The sequence below is a fragment of the Tachypleus tridentatus genome, chromosome 8, assembly GCF_004210375.1.
Source record: "Tachypleus tridentatus isolate NWPU-2018 chromosome 8, ASM421037v1, whole genome shotgun sequence".
Classification (NCBI taxonomy): domain Eukaryota; kingdom Metazoa; phylum Arthropoda; class Merostomata; order Xiphosura; family Limulidae; genus Tachypleus; species Tachypleus tridentatus.
In genome coordinates, this window is record NC_134832.1 from 130,754,112 (window position 1) to 130,777,512 (window position 23,401).

General features: G+C 32.1%; 1 long non-coding RNA gene across 2 annotated transcripts; it reads left to right on the plus strand.

The window, feature by feature from the left end:
- Nucleotides 1-506: 506 nt before the first annotated feature.
- On the plus strand, nt 507-11,801 carry LOC143223494 (uncharacterized). Of its 2 annotated transcripts, none has more exons than XR_013012938.1 (4): nt 507-980; nt 2,850-2,989; nt 4,071-4,924; nt 6,402-11,801. It is a non-coding gene; the product is annotated as an uncharacterized LOC143223494 (long non-coding RNA). The 2 variants fall into 2 exon arrangements; XR_013012939.1 differs by having other exon boundaries at nt 518-980; nt 4,803-4,924.
- The last annotated feature ends 11,600 nt before the right edge of the window (nt 11,802-23,401 follow it).

The following is a 23,401-nucleotide window of genomic DNA, read 5'->3' on the forward strand; positions in this document are numbered from 1 at the left end:
GCCAGGCCTCCCAATATGGAAGAGAAACGCTCTCGTAGTTGTTGAACTAATGACACCAGGTGAACAGATACATAAATGTTTGAGTAAAATCTCAGAAAAAAATGAGGACAGCATTTATTAAACAGTTCATTGTGTGTATTCAGATGGTTAAACTGAAAATTAATTTATACAGCTCCTAAATAATAAATTTTATTCAGGTTTGTTCCATTATCATTTACAGAGGGCAGTTAATCGAGAAGATAATTTTAAAACAATTTTATGGCAAATAGTAGAATTGTTTCAATATAGTTTTCATGCTTTCAAATACAGTATCTTATTACTGCCCTTTTCAAGGAATTAAAATTTAATGAACGTAAATCAGAATATTTTTGCACTTTTCTTTAACTGTCCCAACTACTGGAAAAAAAAAAGTGTAACTTGTAATATGTTTTGTTGTTCTTACTGGTACCCGTTAAGGCGTGCGCTTTGTAATCTGAGGGTCGCGGGTTCACGCCCGACTCGCGCCAAACATGCTCGCCCTCCCAGCCGTGGGGGCGTTATAATGTGACGGTCAATCCCACTATTCGTTGGTAAAAGAGTAGCCCAAGAGTTGGCGGTGGGTGGTGATGACTAGCTGCCTTCCCTCTAGTCTTACACTGCTAAATTAGGGACGGCTAGCACAGATAGCCCTCAAGTAGCTTTGTGCGAAAATTAAAAAAAACAACGAAAAACAAACTTACTGGTACCTTAACTAGAAATGTCCAGTTTTTATACAGATACGGGTATCAGATTTTCAGAAAAAAACTCCAGTACAGAGTGGGATTGAATCTCTTTAACATAGAAGTAGAAACTGGGATTTCTTACCTGATCCAAATAAATTTATAAGAATCAACAGCCAAGGCTGTAGCCCAGTTCTTGATCTCAAGGAAAAGACTCAGTAAACAGAACATTGGGGAGTATCTGGGAAACCTACAAAATGGTTTCAACTCAGCTGTGTTAGAGTAAGTAAACCTCTAATCATATGTATAACAATGTAAACTGTTCTGACAAAACAGGTATCAGCAGTTGTAGGAATCGGTATTTACCAATACTTCACATAACACTAGCTGGACACTATAGTATTAAACAATACACAATAGATAGCAGCAGCTGTATGAATTAGTATTTACTAATATCATAATATAACACTTTAAACTTTTCACTTTCTTAACTAAAGTATTATTTTAAATATTAAAGGGTTTTTCAAACATTTCTTGTTTTTCAGTATTTTTGCTACCTTTTGATTCTTACCTAAGCCTTAATCAGGCTGTAAACCACTTTTTTAGAAACAGAAAAGGAAGAGTCTAAAATTCTTTGTCATATTTATATTAACTGTACATAACAACCCTAAAATTATATTTAAAGTATCAAGCTGTTATATCATTAAGTGTAAGTTGCGTACTCTGTGTCATCATTAAAATTTAACATATCTGGTAACCTCTACCTTAAATGATCTGGTGATAAATTTGAAACAGGTCATTTGTTAGTTTATATGTTTGTTTATAATTCATTCAGTAAAATGTGTAATTAATAAGAGAAAATAATTCTGAATCTTCTAAATTTACTGAAGTTTTGTGAAGAACTTGATCTAGCTGGGTTGTAAGTTGATGAGACTCTCTGGAAGTTCCAAACTAATTTTGGGATGCCAGTAAGTTTAGTATTCATGGCAGTTAGTTGTGTAGAGGTTTTGTAAAGTTGTATCTAAATTTATAAACTTATAATTTAACTACTAGACCCAATGGTGTTTTTTCAACTGAACAAAAACAACAACTTCTATGTTTTAAGGTAGATAATTAGTGTTACATCTAATGATTGTAATCAGATACAAGTTTACTGAATATTAGTTACTTTTTCTTCAGAAAAACAGACATTTTATGTGAATTCCATAACTACAAAATTTTGAACTTAAGTAAGAAAGCACATTATGATAATATTTGGCAAATAACGATTTATGGGCATAGTAAAATGATTACTTTTGGTAAAGTCATACTACATGTCTAATATCTGAAGAAGACAGATCAATGTTGTATCGCAACATGTAGTATGTTACTCCCAAACTAAATCACTTTAAAATAATCAGTTTGTGTTAATCCTTTGGCTACTTTAAATGCATGTAGAATTTTTGTGAGCCCTAACCATATACAACGAACTCTCATTCAACTGCCAGAGGCAAACCATACCATATAAAGCAAATTATCTGCTACTAAGTTAAAATAGTCAATCATTTTTTTGTATTTTATCTTAGACTTGAACACTTAAATTAATTCTTACTTGAGCATGTCATCAAATTATACGTAATTTTGTCTTAATCCAGCCTGTCATCAGATCGTACATAATCTTGTCTTAATTTGGCTTCTTGTCAAATTATACATAATCCTGTCTTAATCCAGGCTGTTAAGTTTTACAAATCCTGAATTAATCCACCCTCTTATCTGGCAATACAACAATTTTTCTTTAATCCACATTATTATCAAGTTATTCTGCAACCCTTCTTAATCCAGGTTCTTATAAAGTTGTATTACAATATTCATTTAATCATTTTATACAGTAATCCTCTCTTAACAAATCTTTTCCTTCAGGTCTGTTCACTTGTAAAAAGCCTGTATTTGTTTCTGTTATAGTTATTCTTCAACTGATGATTTAAACCCAAGTCCTCAAAGAAAGTTTAGTATTGTGCAACACATATTTTATACTGGAATCACAATAAACCATTTTCATTGTTCAAACTTGTTGAAATGAAATGAAAGATAGTAATAAACTTTCCATAAGTATGCTGAACAAATGTTTTATAAGTTTAAATTCTTAAATCTTTGTACTCTTGTTATAACTAGCAATAGATGATGGTCATAATCTAGACCAAGATATGCTGTCAGGAATTTACAAAATAATGAAAGCAGTTGAATCTAATACTGGATCTGACTACATGACCCAAGTAATTAAGGATCAGCAGATGGTTGTTATAAAAAATCCAGTAAGTAAATGAATTACTTGTTTCTTAGTGTTCACATGTGGATTGAGTTTCTTCTTCAATTCTGTTACTGTTTTCTTGACATTTAAGACTTCTTGCTGAATTCTTTGATTATAGAATCCAAAAATATCATCTTTAAAGTGAAACCAAATTGCAGAACAAGTCCTCAGAAACTTTGTCTGCTTGACTTTTTTATAATTATTATATTTGAATCCCAGACACCAGCTTGCAGTCATAAGAATGAAATTTCTTTTTTTTTTGTATCTCAAAAAATGTCTAGTGACATACTCCTCAACTTACATGATTTTTAAGGTTTGACATTGTGTAAAAAGAAAATACTCAAATTATAATACAGTAAAAACTATACTCTAATAAAAAAAAGGTGCTTTCTTTAAATTAAAAGTTTACTGCAATGATGACTTAAAGAATTTGATGTACAGTAAATAAAATAAATGAATAATATTATCCAAGTTCAATAATTGGTTGATTTAACTTTCTAGACCTTAGTCAAGCCTCACAGAAGGCTGGTTGTTCACTGTCAACTGTATGAAGTTAATAATGTTAACAAGAAATAAGAAGCAGGAATCTATCAGAGACAAGTGTTCATCCTTAATGATATGTTTATAGTAAGGATAATGTCTTATATCAGATCATTGAATCTATGTATTTAATTGTGTAAATCTATTACTTTATTGTTCTCTGTTTTAAAGACAAGTTTAGTTTATTTTTCAACATTTTCATCAAACCTACTAATGATAAAAGTGTTATTTTGCACTAGTGATAAGAATTTCGTGTTTTACTTTACGATGTCATAATTTTCAAATGTCCTATTTTATTTCTTTACTTAATTACCAAAATGTTTTTTTTTTATGTCACCATTTCTTGTTTTATTCGTATGCATTAAAAATTATAAACTGTTTTATTTAAAGATGTTTAAGTTTACTTAACTTGTACAGAAAATTGTACCCATGGGACAAGAACATTTATATTGCAGTATGGCTGTGAGATAATTCAAAATGAAAATGAAAAGATTATGGTGAAAAGCTGTCAACATTTCAATGACATAAGGTATGTGTATTTCCAGGTCTCTGAAATCTGCAGTCAAATGAATACCAGAATCACCTGCAAGACCAAGTAGTCCTTTCCACTTTGTGGGATCACTATTACCCTCTTTGAAGCTCCATGCAAGATATTAATTTTTGTTTATTTCAGGTTATTTCTGAGATTTATTTCTTGTGATTTAGGGGAAACTGCTATTTTTGTAGAAAGTTTTCCATTTTTGGGTTTACAGTATCTGCAAGTAAAGTCACTGAGAAGTTGCAGGAGCAGGTAGATGAGTGGGATGTCAAAGAAGACATTTGCTCCCACCTCTGTCTTTCTTTTATGATCATCAAAGGCACTCAGAATCTGATCAGAATATTAATAAAAATATATAAAATTAATCTAAAGTTAAGAAATGTTGTATAATCACCTGATTTATTTCAGTAACTTGCAAGTAATGTTTAAAACATCACCACATTCAAGTGTCCACAACAAACTTACTCTCCATCACCTGGCTATGAGTTTTTTTTTTTTTTAGTGTTTCATTTACTGGATAGAATAGCTTAGATACATCATACACTGAAAGGTCCCTGATTGTTCTTTAGTTATTATTTAATGTTATACTTTACTTGTTTGTTAAGCAAAAGAATAATGAAGTATTTTGAATATGTTAAACAATGTGAAAGATGAACAACAGTAAACATTAAACTTAAGGTTAATGAAAGGCAGTCTTTTATAAATCTCTAAATAACTTGCACAGCTTTTTTATGTCCAGATTATCCACATGGAATTAGGGTTACGCAGGGAGTTGACAACACAGTCCTGATAACATTCAGTGCCAGAAATGAAGTCGATCATACAAAGTTTGTAGATAATCTGTGTGAAGCTATTCAAGAGGTAAGAATTTTTCCTCTTAAAATTCTGCATAATGAATTCTGAAAGTTTGTGGGATCAAATCAATATTAATGTAATATGTTTAGAACAAGCCAGCCCTTAGGGTACTGTTTTCACATTTTGGTATTCTTTATAATGTTGGTTTAAATATTTCCCTACTGTTAGATAAAGTAACATTTAATTTGGTCTGAATATTTCCTTACTTGCAATGTGATTTCCTAAATTGTTCTATTGACAATTCATTCACAGGTTAGGGTGTTTTACACTTTGAAGTTTTTCTGATGATAGGCTGATAATTGTTTGAGACTACACTTGCTTATCTGTAGTAATGGAGGGGAAAAGGGAGCCTGGATAATGCAGAAACACAAATAATACAAAACAAACAAAAACTTGCATATATCTGTGTATTTCTGAGAAAGACAAAAAGATGAGAAACTGATTTGACCTAATATTCAACATGAGAAGCTATACTATAATCAGTTAAAGTTTACTTATGTTTTTATTTTTTTAATAAAAAATTTTTTTAATTATTTTTTTACACAGATAGTGTAAAACTAGATCTGATGTTTTGAATAACAGCTTGTGCAATTTTTGGGGATTCTGTTAAAAGATAAATTGGATAGTCTGTCTGTGATGATCTGGTCAACTGTAACTTAACCATACTGACTTTTTAAATACATTTTAAAATATTTATACATCACATTAGCTATGACTCTGAGATTATGTTGTTTACAGAATCTATAATGATGTATGAGTTGTCATAAATTCATATGCAACAGTACTCTCAATATGTGAGGTCATTTGCAACTATCTGGAAAATTAGACTATTTTTTTTATTTATTCATCATGTCTATATGACTTTTTATTCAATTCATAATCTTACACTACTTTTTCCCTCCCCTTTCTCTGGAAAAAAATTCTCAGGATGTCCATGCCAATATTACAATTAATTCTACTAATTACTGCAGAGGTGCTTGTGTAACTTACAAATAAATTATACAGTTTCACCCAGTTCAGTAGGCTAGTTCTCCACATTGAATATTGTAACAAACAAAACTTGTAGCAGTATGTTGACTTCGTGGGCAAAGTTTTCAATTATTTTTGTCATAAGAACCTTTCAATAAGATAACGTCAATCTACTTATGATTCTATCTAAACAGGTGTTATTTCTCCAGAAATCTATGAACAGTAGGTACACACAAGAGAAAATGATCATTTTGTTTAATTTTATAGAATAAACAATTTTATAACAATAGAATTATTGTTTCAAGTACATTTAGACTGAGAATCATAAGAAATGCAAGAAATATATTTATCATTTTATGACTTATCATAACAGTATAATTTAAACAAGTTTATTGTTATTATATAGTATGTTTTCTTAGTATAGATGGTTATTCTTTGTTTGAAATTAAACTTTTATACAACTGTGGGTATATTTGTGAAAATATATTTTCGTTAATCTTTTTGATGGATGAAGTGGAAAACCTTCGAAAAGAAACAGAAATAGAAAAGTAAAAATCGATGAGAAACGTTATTCCAGAAAACATACTCTGGTGTAGCAGATAGAGATTTTCCCAACACCCAGTCAAGACAAAACCAGATTTTCTCCTGGTGGACAAGGTTTAAACATGAAACATCCTGCTTTGTTAAATTATATGTTTGATCTGTATGATAAACATAAGTATAATTTGTTACATTAATTGTTCTTGAACTATAATTATCACTTTCATCACAGGTTGGGTGGAACCTTGACTATGTTTCAGTAAACTTGTAGTTTGTATAATATGGTCACATTTCAGTTATAATACATTATTACTATTTACAGATGATATTTTAAACTTATTTTTCTTAAAACACAGAAAAGTAAGTGAAGTAAAGCAAACAATTATATCTTCTAATTACAACTTGTGTAACAGTTTGCTGCTGTTGAAGGTTGCTGAGCTTCTTCAGAGTAAGTAAATACAACTAATTTGTGTTTTTTTGGGCTTAAATGTCATTTTTCTCTGTCCTTTTAATCAAGATGTGTATCTCCCTCTAGTGTACACTACGAATATTAAAAGGTATTATATTACAAATATGTTCAAAATTTAGTTCCGAATAAAAGACAATAAAGTGTGTGGCACCCTAGTGTAACTGATAGTTTTCAATTAAGTGACAAAAAGACATACCTAATACTGATCTTTATTTCTACATTCATAGTTATTTTATTGTAGATAAAAATTGCAGGCTAATTAACAAGTAATTTTGTCTAATCATCCATCTAGTAATTAATGCAGTTGTAGTTTATACAAAAAAAATGGTATGTTTGGAAAATATATGTAGATAGAACATAAATCCAACACAACATTATGAGTAAGAGTAAGCCTAAAACAACTTATGTATGTACTTGTTCTTCTATTATGTAGTCATACAATAACATTAAAGTATGTTTACTGCCTAATGTGCTTAACAATAACATTTCTTAGATATAAAGAAAGGTCAGCCTTTATGTATTGTATTTAAGTGATTGATTAAGCCTATAGCAAGCTAACACTATATTTTGTTTGCCCACAGGATAGATCTTTAAGACTTAAATCAAGCTTTACATATAGGTTTGGGTTGTTTTGAATTTTGTGCAAAGCTACACGAGGGCTATCTGCACTAGCCGTCCCTAATATAGCTGTGTGAGACTTTATGGAAGGCAGCTAGTCATCACCATGCACTGCCAATTCTTGGGCCACTCTTTTTTTACCAACGAATAGTGGGATTGACTGTCACATTATAATGATCCCACAGCTGAAAGGGTGAGCATGTTTGGTGTGACAGGGATTCGAACCCGTAACCCTCGGATTACGATCTAAGTGCCTTAACTAACTAGCCATACCAGGCCCTTATGTATAGGAAGTTGGTAATGAATACTGCTTTACTTTTTGAATACCAAGGTGTATGTATGTCTGGGACAACAAGTTCCACCATTATTGTTTATTTGTAGATAAGCAGAAAGCTATACAATGGTCTATCAATGCTCTTCCCACCACTGGTATAAAAACCTGGTTTGTCTTGTACTTTGCCTGTTGAATAGATATTTTTTCACTTTATCTTTATCTTATATCTGGTAAATTATGAACCTTACTCTAATATTATAGGTATTGCTGGCCTTTAATAATGACTTTTTTTAAGTACTTGTTTTTCAAAAAAAAAATTACATTTTATACCACAATGCCTGTTTTGTTTTTTATTCTAGTTGTTGAAATAGTTAATTTGCGATTTAACATTCATGGGATTAAATATTTTAACCTGTAAATAATAAAACATTATCTAAGTCAGTGCTTAACACTCAAACACCATGCACATTCACATCAGTATACTGAAAATCTCAAAGTTCTTGATTTGTTGAATTTCACATGCTTGTCTATAGTCCATAACTACTTTGTTATACTCAGACACTTTGTGACCAACCAAGGTAAATGAATAACTGTACTTCAGTTTAGTTATTAAATAAACATACACTTAACCTAAGTAAAAACGTAATATTTTTATGTTCATTAAAAAGCATAAATATAAAAGTCAAACAACATAAAATTTAAAATAATGTCAATTAATTTTCCAAAATTAAAACTTTTAATAGTCATGACTTTATCTTCAAGTGTTTGAAAACTGTTAGCAAATAAATACGCATAAGATTAGTGGTTGAAATGAGCCAGTCAGTATTTGTCAGTATGCTGCTATATTGTGAACAGTTGCATACCAGCATTTCACCTACATCCAGAATGATGTATCTAAGAGTGTACTGATACTTCTGTACCATCTTTTATACATACCAGCACTTTGTTTTGTCATTTCAAGGTGATATTAAAAAGCCTATTTAGATAGTATTATTGTATCAACAGGATTTTAACTTTACTAAACCAGCTACAGTAATGTTTTATTTTTACAATGATAGTGTAATACCTGTTAACTTTCTAAATGTTATGTGTGTAAAATTGTAACAATATTTTCAATATATGAAAGAAGAGAAATTTACACTATATAATAAAGTATCTCAGATTGGTCATTGTTGACCATGTCTGTCACCTGCACCCCCTGCTAGTACAGCAGTAAATCTATGGATTTAGAATGCTAAAATCAGGGGTTCAATTCCCCTCAGTGGGCTCAGCAGATAGACCGATGTGGTTTTGCTATAAGAAAACACACACTGTCACCTGCCATTTTCAGGCACCCCAGTGGCACAGCAGAATGTTTGCAGACTTAGTTAGAAACCTTATTTTGATACCTGTGGTCAGCAGAGAACTGTCTAGCATTGTGCTAAATTACAAACAACTAAACAAATGTATAAACACAGAAACAAACCATTGTCAGATGGGAGAGGTAGAACTAAGGTGTGTCACAGAAGAGTGGGAGGCTTTTCCATCACGTTGTGTGGATGTGTTGAAGTGAGTATGAGGTTATTTTCATTTTTTACCATAAGCTCACATTTCTCTCTAATGTAGAATGGATGAGCACAGTAGTTTCAACTATTATTTATTGTTTAACAAAAGCAAAGTCCTAAACTTGTATTTGAATTGCGTGGGTGTTTTGTTGGAGATTGAGGTGGAAAGTAGATGTTTTTAGCATTTGTCTCTTGGACAAGGTTTTGATTCCAAAGATTTTATGGCTCCTGTTGATTTAAACACACTTTTCATATAAAATAGGTATTACATTTATGTACTGATAAATATGAAAAAAATTATATTCAAATACTTAAGATATAGTAATCATATTAACACATACACAAACCACACTTATACTTTAGATTTAGAAATCTTTGTTTAGTGTGACACAACACAAAATATAAAGTTTATTCATTACATTTCTAATTATTTTCTAGTTTGTTAAATAAATATATTAGACGTATTTCTGCATTTCCAAACTTAGTAACTTCTAAAACCAGATGATTTTAGTATTTTGATGAGAATGTGTTAAAGTTTTATTCTCTACTTTGATCTCACTGTGGTGTATGTTTTTAGTTTTAATACTTTTCTATAATTCACTGATGTATATTCTGTTTAACTTTTAACATATATTCCTTTTTTATGTCATAATTTTCTATTTCAGCAACTATCTTGATCTTTTAAATCTACTATAACACCAGTCAGTTTAAATTTCTTAAATTTATATTGTGTTTGTTTTTCTAAATATTATTCCTTATATCCTTAGAGCAGTGGCTTCAAATAATTGATCTGTATATTTCTCATCAGATATTTCTTGTCAAATCCCTTCAAAATGTGATGTTTTGATATTCTAACCAAAATATTATTATTCCTTATCTTCTCACGGACCACAAAGTAAACTTAATAGAGCAATGATCACTTGCACCCAGATGTTACCTGATTTCCACCCTTTCAACCATTTATATGTTAGAAATTAACAGTAAATCTAAAATAGCATTGTCCTAAGTAGTTTTCTCAATCAATTGATGAAGAAAAGCCATTTTGAACAGTTTATGGTTTGATTCTAATATTTCCTAAGTTATATAGATGAAATTAATTTTCCATAATTATAACCTCATTAACAGCTGAAATATTAATTCCACTCTACAGTTTCTCATAAATTTTGCCAGTATTATATGATAGTCTGTAACAAATTCCCACTAAAAGCCTTTTCCCTTTATATTTGCTAACAGAAATACAAATGAATTCTCTCTCCTCATCATTATCTTTGATATTCTTAACTTTAATAGTATGTAACACATTTTACATATACAGTCACTCCTACCTCTTTCTTCAAAAATGTCTCCATATTAAATAACCTATAACTTATTAGACGTGTTATCAAAACTATCTACATGTAATTTTCTTTCAGTTATTCCTATTATATTAAAATTCTACATTTATACCAGTGCTCCAAAGTCATCTCGTTTATTTCTTATACTTGTAGCATTACAATAGTGACAGTTAAGCCTACATTTAGAGCTATTACTGTACTTTGTTCCTATGCTTAACTTTCCTCTACATCTTACATTTAGTTTATCGTGGGCCACAGTACTGTCTAGTCCTAGTTTAAATCTTCCTTTTCAGCTGTGTTAATACCCTTACAAACAAACCAGCTTTTGTGCTATTTAAATGTAAACTCTCCTTTTGAAAAAGCTCCTTTCTCCCATTAAACTGATCCTAGAAGTCAAATCAGTTAATCTGCTCATTTTTACATATTAACCTAGTATTCAGCCCTAGTGACCTACTCACATTTTCAGCCCCATCATTAGTTCTCAATGGTATTCCTGACACAATTGTTATCACCCTTTGATTTAAATACCTTTTTAGCCCCTTTTTCTTATCAGTTAGTTCCACTGATCTGCCTTTCCCTGCAACATTAGCTTCTATGTGCACATTAAAAATTGCATCACTACTAACCTCTTTATTAAATCTTCTATTCTGTCAGTTATATTTTCCACCCATTTCACTGAATTATGTAATCCAAACCTTTTTCCCTATTTATCCCACAAACTATCTTATCCACTGAACTTTATAAAGGTCCTAATGTATATGCTCACTTCTTTCACAACCCCTCCAAGAACAAAATTGAATTTTGATCACTATCAAGTGAATAGTTAAACATTTTAAAGTGTAATTGAATATCTGAAATTTATTTCAATTATTTTGTAGTTAACAACAAATCTATACAATGGGCTATCTGTTCTATAATAACCAAATTTACCACTTTGTTGGAGGAGGGGCAGATGAATATACACAGATGACTTTATAATTGTGTATAAAACAATTCTTCTAAACAATTAAATTATAGTTAAGTGAAAAGCTATATTAACATGTTTGTGATCTGGAATGTTCAATATTTATTTTTATGAGTATTAGATGAAAAGTTTTTGATTTTAAATATTTCAAATTAAACTTGGTTTTAAGTCTTATTCACAGAGTCGACTCAATTTGCTGGGATTACATCCCCGTTTATAGTGAAATAATTTTTCTTCAGAACACCTTAACTAAAAATGGGTATCTTCATCATTAGGGAGCTAAGAAAGGAAACAGGGACAAAAACTTGGAAAATATTGCATTGAAGAGTAAAGATGGACTTGAATTTAAAAATAAACACTTGATTACAATCACTTACTAATGATGAGATGGAGCAGGTAGGGGAAACAGATGAGATAATAAGTGGAAAAGATAGGGAAATTATAGTTGTAGGTGAATCTAGTTAGTCACATAGATTATAAAAGTATGTGGAGTAAACAGAGTGAAAGAATCTGTTTATATTATCTAGGAGAAGGGGTATAAGATATAAGTGACAGAACTAGAGATAGTTAAGGGTACCAGTAGCAATGCACATTATATGGCACATGTTGGGGCTAGTGATTTATGGAAAGATGAACCTGAGGAGCTTATTGGTAAGTATGGAACACTGATAAGATCACATTTAAGGAAAGGGTTCATAGTTTGATTTTGTCACATAAATTGTCGGGAAGAGAAACTAAGTAGGTCATTAGGGTTGAATGTCAGGCTTAGACCAATATGTAATGATAAGCAAACAGGTTGATTAGATTTTTGAATAATTTAATGGAAAAATTAATCTTGTTTTGAACTGACAACATACACTTAAAGTAAGGGCTATTAACTCAGGTGTAGTGGTAGATTTATTGAACTAGGTCATGACAGAGGTGAGGGCAAACATGTCAGTAAAATAGGAAATATAATTGACAGGAAAATATGAATACATTTTAAAATATATGATTAATTGTTCCTATTGTAATGCTAGGAGTATTAGAAATGAAATGGATGAGTTCAAAGCAGTTCTGAAAACTGAGAATTTTGATAGTATGGGTATTTCTGAGACTTAATTGGATATTAACAATTGTTATGAGAGAATGTTTTGAAATACCAGGCTACAAACTATTCACAAGAGATAGAGTACTGAAAAGAGAGGAAAGAATAGCTTTATATGTGAGGAATGAATTTCACCCAATTGAATTAGGGTATGTTAAAGAAAATAGCAATAAGCTTGAGTCAATCTGGGTTAGTGTTAGTGGACATAAAGAGAAAAGCCTTATAGACCACCAGGTCAAAATTTGAAAGTCAACTGTATAATGAAATTAGATTGGGAGCTGAAAAAATGTTGTATTATGGGAGATTTTAATTTCAGGGAATTGATTGCAATACTTTTGGCTCTGAGAATGAGGAAGAGGTTTTCAAAATTTGTTCAACATACTTTTATACACAAACTGATGGCAGAATCTACAAGAGAGGAAGCTGTATTAGATTTCATATCAGCATCTGAAATGAAGGTAATACAGCATTGTGGTTAGAGAGCTTTTAAGTAGCTGTTTCATTGTTAGGTTTGGGATTTTACTATGCATATAATTTAACCTGGATGGTCCAGATGACTTCCAATGTTACTGGCACGATAAGGATATCCCACCGGAGACATTTTCTACATAACACAGTGGAGGAGGTTCCATCATGATCTGGGTGCTTTCCCCTTCCATGGAACAATGGAGCTTCAGGTTATACAGGGGCATCAAACAGCAGTTGGCAACTTTGGCATGTTGGAGAGAGCATCCTTATTGACTGAAGGCCCTTGCTTGTGTGGAAATCACTGGATCTTTCAGCAGGACAACGCTGCAATCTACAATGCACGCAGGACAAAAGACTTTTAATGGCAAATAACGTGATTCTTTTGGACCATCCAGCGTGTTTGCCCAACTGAACCCCATTGAAAATGTTTGGGGTTGGATGGCAAGGGAAGTCTATAGAAATGGACGTCAATTCCAAACAATGCATGATCTTCGTGAAGCCATCTTCACCACTTGGAATAACATTTTAGCCAGCCTTCTGCAAACGCTTGTATCAACTATGCCAAAGTGAATGTTTAAAGTTATTTGTAATGACGGCCATTCAACTAACTACTGAGAACTCTTGTTGGGCATTTCCTACCCTGTTGAGGACGTCTTTTTGTATGGTTTTAAACTTTTGACTAGCTAGTATTGAGGCTAATTTCATAGTGTTCACATTTTCCTATTAAATGCTATAAAGTTTTTTTTTTTTTTTTTCTTTTTTATTTTTATCTTTCAAAGCTCTACTGAAATAAGTGGTTGAGTCTAACAATGCAAAATGCATATTTTTTTCTTTATGTTCATTGGCCTTAGAAGTTTGGTCAGCAGTGTATATATATGTCATCTGAATAAGGAATTAATGCATATAAATGCAACATTTAGGTAACGATAGTAAACATATGGAACTGTAAGTATCTATTGTTTCTGTTTAGTAAAATACACATCATCTGAACAAAAAATACCACATCTAGATTCAGTAAACAAACAATAATACCAGTATGTAGAACTGTAAGAATTTATTGCTTCTTTATGAATTGTGTGTTTTATCATCTGAACAAAGCATCAACACAACTAGATCCAACAATCAGCCGTTTGTGGGAGAAAACTTCGAAGAAGTATTACTACTACAGCTTCATTACACTTGCGTAATGTTATGTTACTCATTAGTTTATTTTGTTCATTCTGGTACAAAATTAATATTTTGTGTTTCATATGATTAACCTTGTTTTATGTTGTTTAAGATGCACTTATAAATTATCATCAAAATACTGAACGAACCTAACCTAATATGTGAACCTGAATAAACAGTATGGCTGTGATATATTTGTCTCTGAGGTTGCCTCAGTGATTTATGATAGTTATTTTCTCATTTCATTGTAAGTACTTATACTATCTATTTACTTACTTAACTTTTCCTGTACACAAACACTATGTAATCAGTGTTAGCTGAAAATAAGTAAGAAGCCTATTGAAAATATATTGTTGAATTAATTAATAAAGTTATTTTTTTATATCTTCTATGATAAATTCAGTTTATTTTACACTAAGATTCTGGTAACAGACATGTAGGCATATTAAAACTGTAAAAATGGAATAAAACCGACTCATTTGAAAACCTTTGATTACAGTTCTCACAAAACTAAAATGTTAGTTAAACTTAAAATGGTAAACTAACTATAGTTCTTAGTCTAGTTCTTGAATTTTACTTCATTACTCAAATCGCATCAAAAGTAACAGTGAGCATAAATATCCACTATCAGGACTGTTTGGGAAAAGTTATGATTTGACAACCCTACAGATACACCTATAGTATAGAGATGTTTGGATGTTTCAATACTTGTTTTAAAAAATTGTTAATGTTACATCATATAATAAATTACTTTTCATTTTGAAATGTTAATAAAGATTTTACACTTACATGGGCTCATTTCATAAAAATAAGGGTTACATAACAATCAGAATAAATAACTTGAAATATGAAGAAGACTACAAAATCACAAAGTAATTTAAATATAGATAAACTATAATCAGAGTATGCTTATGACAACTGAAATTAACATTATCAGAAATTATGTCATATGAATTAATATGCGAGACCAGCTCCATCCAGAAAGAAATTTGTAGCAAATCATAACGTTTTCTAAGAAGCGAGAATAGACAAACAGTTTGTTTGTTTTTGAATTTGGCGCAAAGCTACTCGAGGGTTATCTGCGCTAGCCGTTCCTAATTTAGCAGTGGGCTACTATTTTACCAACGAATAGTGGGATTGACTGAACATTATAACGTACCCACAGTTGAAAAGGCGAGCATATTTGGTGGGACGGGGATGCGAACCCGCAACCCTCAGATTACGAGTCGCACGCCTTAACCCACCTGACCATGCCGGACCTGAACAGACAAATCCAGAATCAGTAGCAAATTCGTCTTCGTAAACCAGACAATAGTAAGCAACATAATAAAGTAGGATCTCTGTCTGTAAATGAGGTCAATAGTGTGTGAGCTTATCAAGATAGGGCTTCCAGGTATACCTCCTGTTCAACCTTGACATACTTCAAGCATCTGGAAAATACATGTAAACATGTTATTCCAAGCGAAAACGTTGGGCCATGTTGCTAGACACAGAGCATCTTTGAATTTCTATTTGATTCTATTGTTGAAAATGCTGCTTAAAAACCATTGTCATCCTAAGTAAGATGGATTATGGAACGTTATAGCTTCAAGTCCATGCCTTTTACAATGACAGTTACGCTTCAGGGCTGTTTGTAAAGTTCACAATCATTAGGAAAAGCGTAACCTGACGTGGTGACAAATGCGGGGAAGTTCCAAAAGCATTTTGATGTAAGGTACAATACAAAATAGCTTTGAAAATGTTTATATTGCACTAAATACCGATAAACAAAAACTCTGACAAATTTATATATATGATACTCACCTACATATAAACAAACTGCTCCCTAAAAAGACCTGCAAAGATGACAGATTTATTGATGCAACACATTCTTGGACGTAAATCGGGTCTACCAAACAAAACGTTAAAGTATAAACAAGAAACAAACAAAAGCAGCTGTCTAACAAGTCCTTAAAAGATATAAAAGTTACTGGTATGAAACAATTATTATTTTAAATTCTTGAAATTAAATATACTAGCCAGGACTTTTTACAGAGCGCTAGTCAACACGGTATTACGTATTAGTGTAAGAATTGTAAACTATTAAATTTACTCCCCTTTATTGTTCTAATTAGTTCAAGGTAGAGTAAATACCAGATGTCTTATACGAGGGTGGTGAAAGAAAACTGACTATAAGTATCTTCATATCTCATCTAATTTTTATTTTAATTTTTAAAACAAGCGTACACACTTCACTAAGTGCATGTCACATTTCCCATAGATGTACATAGTAAATTGATAATTGTGGTTAGTCTTCTTTCTCTTAAGAGGGTATCGACCCAATACACAGAACCAGTACAATAAAATTAATGGAGAATTCGAGACATTTTGAGATCAACACAAGGTTATTTAAAGTGCATGATCTTCGGAGCTTTTAAAGTCGTAGTTAGACCTGAGAATGTTTAATTTTATTCAAAGAATCACAGACATACAATTTCAAGAAAATTATTTATACTATTTTTTACACATACATATACCTTAAAACCATAAAACATGCGAATGACTTGCTCTACATTCAACATAAATGCTTTCGACAATAATTGTTTTAATGGAACAGTTCCAGTAGAAAAAGATAAATATGAGGATATATAACACTAAAAATCAAGCTTTTATTCTGGCGGTGAGCAGAATACAGTTAGTCCATTGTGTAGTTTTGTGCTTGAAAACGAACAAATAAGTTTTCATTTATTCTGCAATAAATATTTTAATGGGCACAATATTTTACTCTTGTAGGATTTTTATGATTTTAACTTATAAATTTGGTTGTTCTAAAACATCTGAATTAAAAAAACAAATTATTATTTATTTGTCTGTTGTTGTTTTAGTTCAAAGCTACATAATAGGCTATCTGGGCTCTGTCCACCACAAGAATGAAACCCTATATTTTAGCACTGTAGCTTTAATAAACTCAATACTGACTCGGGAGAGGACAAAAGAAAAATAAACTGAAACCATGTGTTTCACCTTAGAGACATCTTGAATGTGTGTTGTTGTTTTCATATCACCTTCGTTAATAAAAGGAATTAATAAAGTACAATTATACACAAAACCAAAACTTTTTAAATGTGTATCTAATGTGCATGAAGACTGATTTCCATATATATAAAACCTACTGATATCATCAAAAACGGTCAATTTTTCCGTATTTTTGTTAAATACAACGGTTCCTACTAAAAGTACTTCACTACAAGAAGTAAAAAAAGTCACTAAGTGCTCTACATTGTCGTTGAACACGTACTAATTGTGATTTGTGGAAAAACAAGCATATACAATATTTTGAAGTTATTGTTTTACGAACTTGTTTAAATATTCTTTTAACCAGTGATTTTAAGTATTGGTAGCTGATGCATTAATGGGTTATTGTAGAGAAATGTTTGTTTGGTTGGTTCGCACCAATGAGATTAAATGAAATCATGAGTACACGTGCGGTTTGATTGGGATTTCTTCAAATAAGCTGATGCCTTTTCGGAAGAAACAGTTCCTCATAAAGTTCCGACGTTGTTTTCAAAATATAAACAAGGGTCGCACGGAGATCAAATAATGTTGAAAGTCTTCGTAATTAACTAATGTTTTTTTTTTTCGAACCATTCAGGAATAGTAAGAAAGTCAAACAGCTTCCTTTCTTCAATCTTGCCGAGAAGAGTTTTTATTTTGATAAACCTTACACAATGGTCACTGAAAAATGTCATTATGGTTCTGTTAAGTGTGCCACTGCTGTGTAAAATCTGAAGAAGAATATGCGATGGACATTTGGCATATGCTTCATAATTCAGGACATTGTATGTGAGGCTACTAGCGAACAGGAATAGGAAATATTTTTTATCGTCCATGGTTGATGTACATTGTTTGACGTAATCGAATACAAATTACATTTCCATCTCTAAATGACTATATTTTTGTTTCTTTTTAACATGTCGGACTTCACAACAGTAAGGGAAAATGTTCGATAGCAATAACTTCTAGATGAATGCAGAAGCCCCCTTCTGTTATAGTTAAATATAACGTACCTTTGCATATCTTCAGTAAATAGTGTACGATGACCTCTTACAGAATATTCCTTTGAGATAAATTTAAGCAGTCAAAAAACATATATTTTATGTTTACTAGCCAACTGATCGCTTAAGAGAAACGTAGCATACAAGTTTGTGATTTTTTATGAGAAATCGAAGAAAATAATGAAAAATTTAAAGTACATATAAAAAAATATATAACGTACTTGTAAGATATTTAATCTATCTGATATCTTCATTAGCTTATATTTATTTTCTTGCATTATTTAATCAACCTATGTTAAATCAGATCTGAGTGTAGATCATTAAATATGTATATAATCTAAGTTTTTGATTAAATTTTGGAAAGTAATGCAACCAGTAATTTCACTATTTTCCCTATTTGCTTTATGTGAAGTGTCCATCTCACCAAATCAGCGTATTTACAGTTTAGGGACGATTCCTTACGCCCCCATCCTTGTACAGCGGTAAGTCTACAGATTTACAATGCTGAAATCAGGGTTCGATTCCCCACAGTAGGCTCAGCAGATAACCCGATGTGGCTTTGCTGTAAGAAAAACACACACACACACACGATTCCTTATATGCATTATTAAATGATTCGAATATAAATATAAAAGTAACATTAATGGCTTGACGTGCTACTACGCTATGTAACACAAATTTTGTTCCTGGATAGTATGTGTTATTTCTTAATTGCTCATGTTATAAAAGCCAGAAAATGGCCAATATTTCCTTCAAACTTTGCTTATATGACCTGGATAAGGAAAGTTATAAATTAACCTATTTTCTATGTAAAAACGGGCAAAGTTGCACATTTTCATTTACATAAGGTCCGAATAACACAACATATGAATCAAGATTTACATGTATTTATACTAACGTTATACAAATATGTTTAGAAGTAAGTAGTTTTTCGAGATTTGCGACTGTAATCTAAATCAATTTCACGCATCAGCCCTCAAATATAGTCTCCCATCATGTTTTCGTACGCTCCTTGGTAGCGGCGTTTAAAATCCAGTATATCTTGGTGGGAGCGCTCGCCTTGGCCCTCTGAGTATGCTCCCATGTTTTCCTTGAATTTATCAAAATGAGCGTCTAGAATATGGACTTTCGTAAAATGATAATATAGTATTCTCTCACATTTCAATCCTTTCGAATACAATTTTGTCAATATAAAATTTTCACTCTTTGGACGTCACATAACACAGTACTATAAAAAATGTATTTTTCCTCCTCTGATATGAGAACTTGATGTTAAAAATGGCAGAGTAATCTTAAGACCACATAATTTCTTAACGTTAGTGCAATACCTTAATAGAACGAGGTTTTTATGTGGTGTTCTACATAGCACAAAATTAAATGAAAGAAACGAGAATCGAAGAAACATTTTCACCAGAAAGACACAATTTAAAAGCATTTTTAATTACAAGTAGTATTTGTTCGTGTTAGAACAAAGTCATATTGGACTACCTGTGTTTCCATCACGGAGAATCGACCTCCTGATTTTAGTGTTGTCTATCTGTAAAATTACTGATCTTCCACCATGGGAGTTAAGAGTAAAGTTTCTGAGTCGAATTATGATGTTTTTTAAATGAGAATCGAAATATATAAGTATATAAATTAACTTAAGAAATGTTTGTCTCCTATTGGGTCAGCGATAAGTCTGCAAACTTATGACGCTGAATCATTTAAAACAATTAAAAACATAGCTATTGGTTATACAAGGCTGTTTAGTATGAGTTATTATTAAGTGCTTTAATTATTATATAGCTTTCATAACAAGAAACTTACCTGTGGCACAGAGTATGCCTGTGAACTACAATGCTAGAACCGAGTTTCGATACGCGTGGTGGGCAGAGAACAGATAGCCCATGGGCAGCTTTGTGCTCAACTTCAAATAAAAACGAGGCCCGGCATGCCCTAGCGCGTTAAGGCGTGCGCTTCGTAATCTGAGGGTCGCGGGTTCGCGCCCGAGTCGCGCCAAACATGCTCGCCCTTTCAGCGGTGGGGACGTTATAATGTGACGGTCAATCCCACTACTCGTTGATAAAAGAGTAGCCCAAGAGTTGGCGGTGGGTGGTGTTGACTAGCTGCCTTCCCTCTAGTCTTACACTGCTAAATTAGGGACGGCTAGCACAGATAGCTCTCGAGTAGCTTTGTGCGAAATTCCAAAAACAAACAAACAAACAATCAAATAAAAACAAACAATAGTGTTAAAATATAATTAGTTTAGAAGTCTTAGTTACGACAAATTTCGTTGCGTTAATCGGTATGAGTCGTATGTTGTGTGTGTAGTTTATGTTTTAAGATGACATCACATTACTCGAATTTTATGAATTTTTCTTATTTTCTTGAGTGAGTATTGTCACATCATATCGTCTGACGGTTGGTAGAAAGTTCTAGGCCTATGTTAGGTGTTTGATATATAGGCAACTAAGTGAGCGCAAGAAAAAATGTGAAGTCAGAAAACGTTAAGTTAGTGAAGGTGAAGTTAGACTTCGTAGTTATTGGTCTAGTCAGTGAAACATTTCAGACAATGCCTTCTGGGATCCTTAATGGAACAGTAAATTCGTAAATGCAAAGCTCTAAAGAGAAGATTATGTGACAAAATAACAACTAAACGTGTATAAAGATTTTACAGACTCTGGAAGCCATATGTTAGAGAACTGCTGAGTTGTATATACACGAGTAACAAAATGTGAGAGTGATAAAATAAACGAATTACTTTTCGAGATGAACCACCTTAACAATAAATACTTGGTCCAATATATAATGTGGAATAGTGATTTAGGCACAAGCTCTGACGTTATTCAAATACCTAAACTATTTCAGGTTACATTATTGGTGATCGAAAAGTACTTAAAACCCAAATTAACGTTGTATACAATCACCGTTATACGAGGCCTAACTGTGTTTATTTTATTAGCCAGCCTATAGCAGAGAGTAGGGCCAAATAAGTGAAACATTAGGCTCTCCTTTAAATTTTACCTTTCATGAAACTGGAAGAAGAATCTAAACCTAATATATAAACTATGGTATTATTGTATTCTATTGACGACGTATCGAGCAACGCTGTTTTCAATCCAGAAACAAGCCTATCAGTTAACCTAGGAAACATTTTGAAAAGAAACGACACATGAAAATAGAATGTGACGTAGTAGAGCAACGAGAATTAAACAATATTATAAAGTGCTTGAAAAAGTAATAAAAATATTAAAAATATAAAACAAGCTTTACATAACAATGAAAAAATTAATATAAAATTTTAAGGTAATAAATGAAGGTATGGTAATTTTTTTTTATAAAAACGTAACCATTGGTTAATAAATACAGACACTCTTATACGTTTAATTCAAAACCACCGCACGTGCAAGAACTGTTCTGAGCGTCACGGTATCATTGCAACCTAACGGAAATTTGAATTGTGAGATAGCTTTAAGAGTGTTAGTGCAGAAACTGTCAATATTAGTTTACTGGAAGTAATTACAAAACAAATAAATCTGCTTCAGATTTCGTAAGACGAACAACACCTAGTAAAAAACTTGATTTAAATTTTAAATCAGGAATTAATCGGTAAAATATGACTTAGATTTTTTAAGCACTTGATTACTTGGATTCAAATTAAAAGGCCTAAAACAATTAAGTCAATACATTAATCTAATATAACTATAATTATGAATATATGAAAATGCAGGAGTTTTAAATTTAGTACTAAATAAGTCTTGAGTTACAGTAGAATTATTGGGAACATAAATAGGCAAATTTGTTATGTGCTTGCCGTGAGATGACTTTTATGCCGATGTTTCCAATTAAGTTCTTTCAGTAGGCGTTTTTGACATCGATTGTAGGCTGTAACATAAAGTTTAATATTTAAGGACTTGACTATAACTTTTTAGTTTTGCAAGTTGATAAAAGCTGTATCTAAATCCATTTTCTGTAGTTTTGAAGTCAGAATTTTCTTGTGAATGAAAAAATAATGCATTTTGACCGTATCTTTGAATTAATATATTGTCTACCGATTTTCTGGTATGTAAACGCAGATTTATAGAAATAATACAATTATTGTAATCAGAGGCGTAGATTCTGGGGGATGGGGGATACATCCCCCCTTCATTTTAGGTGGGGAGTATGGTGCAGAAATCACCCCCCTACAGTTTGGTATGTTGAATTGTTTTATTGCATCACAGGCCTACAAATTGTATGTTTGTTCTTGTGATTCTCGTGTTCTTACCAATCGAATTACATAATTAGGCCTAGATGTAGGCTTTCTCAGTAGCCGAAATGTATATCTTTAATATAGGCGTGCTTCTAAGCTTTTCGATCTAAGCGATAGTTCGTATCAGTCAGTAGGCCTAAGTATACATGCAAGGCTTGCAAGCACTATCACAGAATCTGCCTACGTCTTGTACATAGTGTAAGATTAAGTAAAATTTTCATCACAACAGATTGAACAGAGCATGAAATTCGAAAATATTACTCCCAAGCGTAAACTCCTGTGATCTAGATCTGGGAGGCTATTTGTAGTTTGTAGCTGCATCAATCTTATGTGTATATTGTGCGGTTTTCCTACGCCATTTGTTCTTATGCATGTCTAGCCGGTTTTATTGTCGAACGCCTTACTCTCCTTAGTTGCCGAAGCCGATGACAATGGTGTACGTTTAGTGTACAGCTAACGACAGGTTCGGGCCGCTCGGATCCAGACGCGCCCCACATACCCCCCCTTCTCCCTTTAGTTTCAGCCTCGATTTTACAACGGGGCTCATTAGACCTGTGTTTGTGGCTCTCATTATTCCATGAAATTTCAGATTATCACCGCCCTCTAATAAAGTGCTAATGCTTTATGGTAAAAGAACAATATATTCTCTTATCATAGATAGTAAAAGTATTGTATTTTCTTGTATAATCAGAACACAAAAGGAGCGATTTCAACGGCCTGAAGCCTTTACTCCAACTGTATTGCTAGTTTTTGTTTAGGTGTTTTTATTTAATAGACGTGC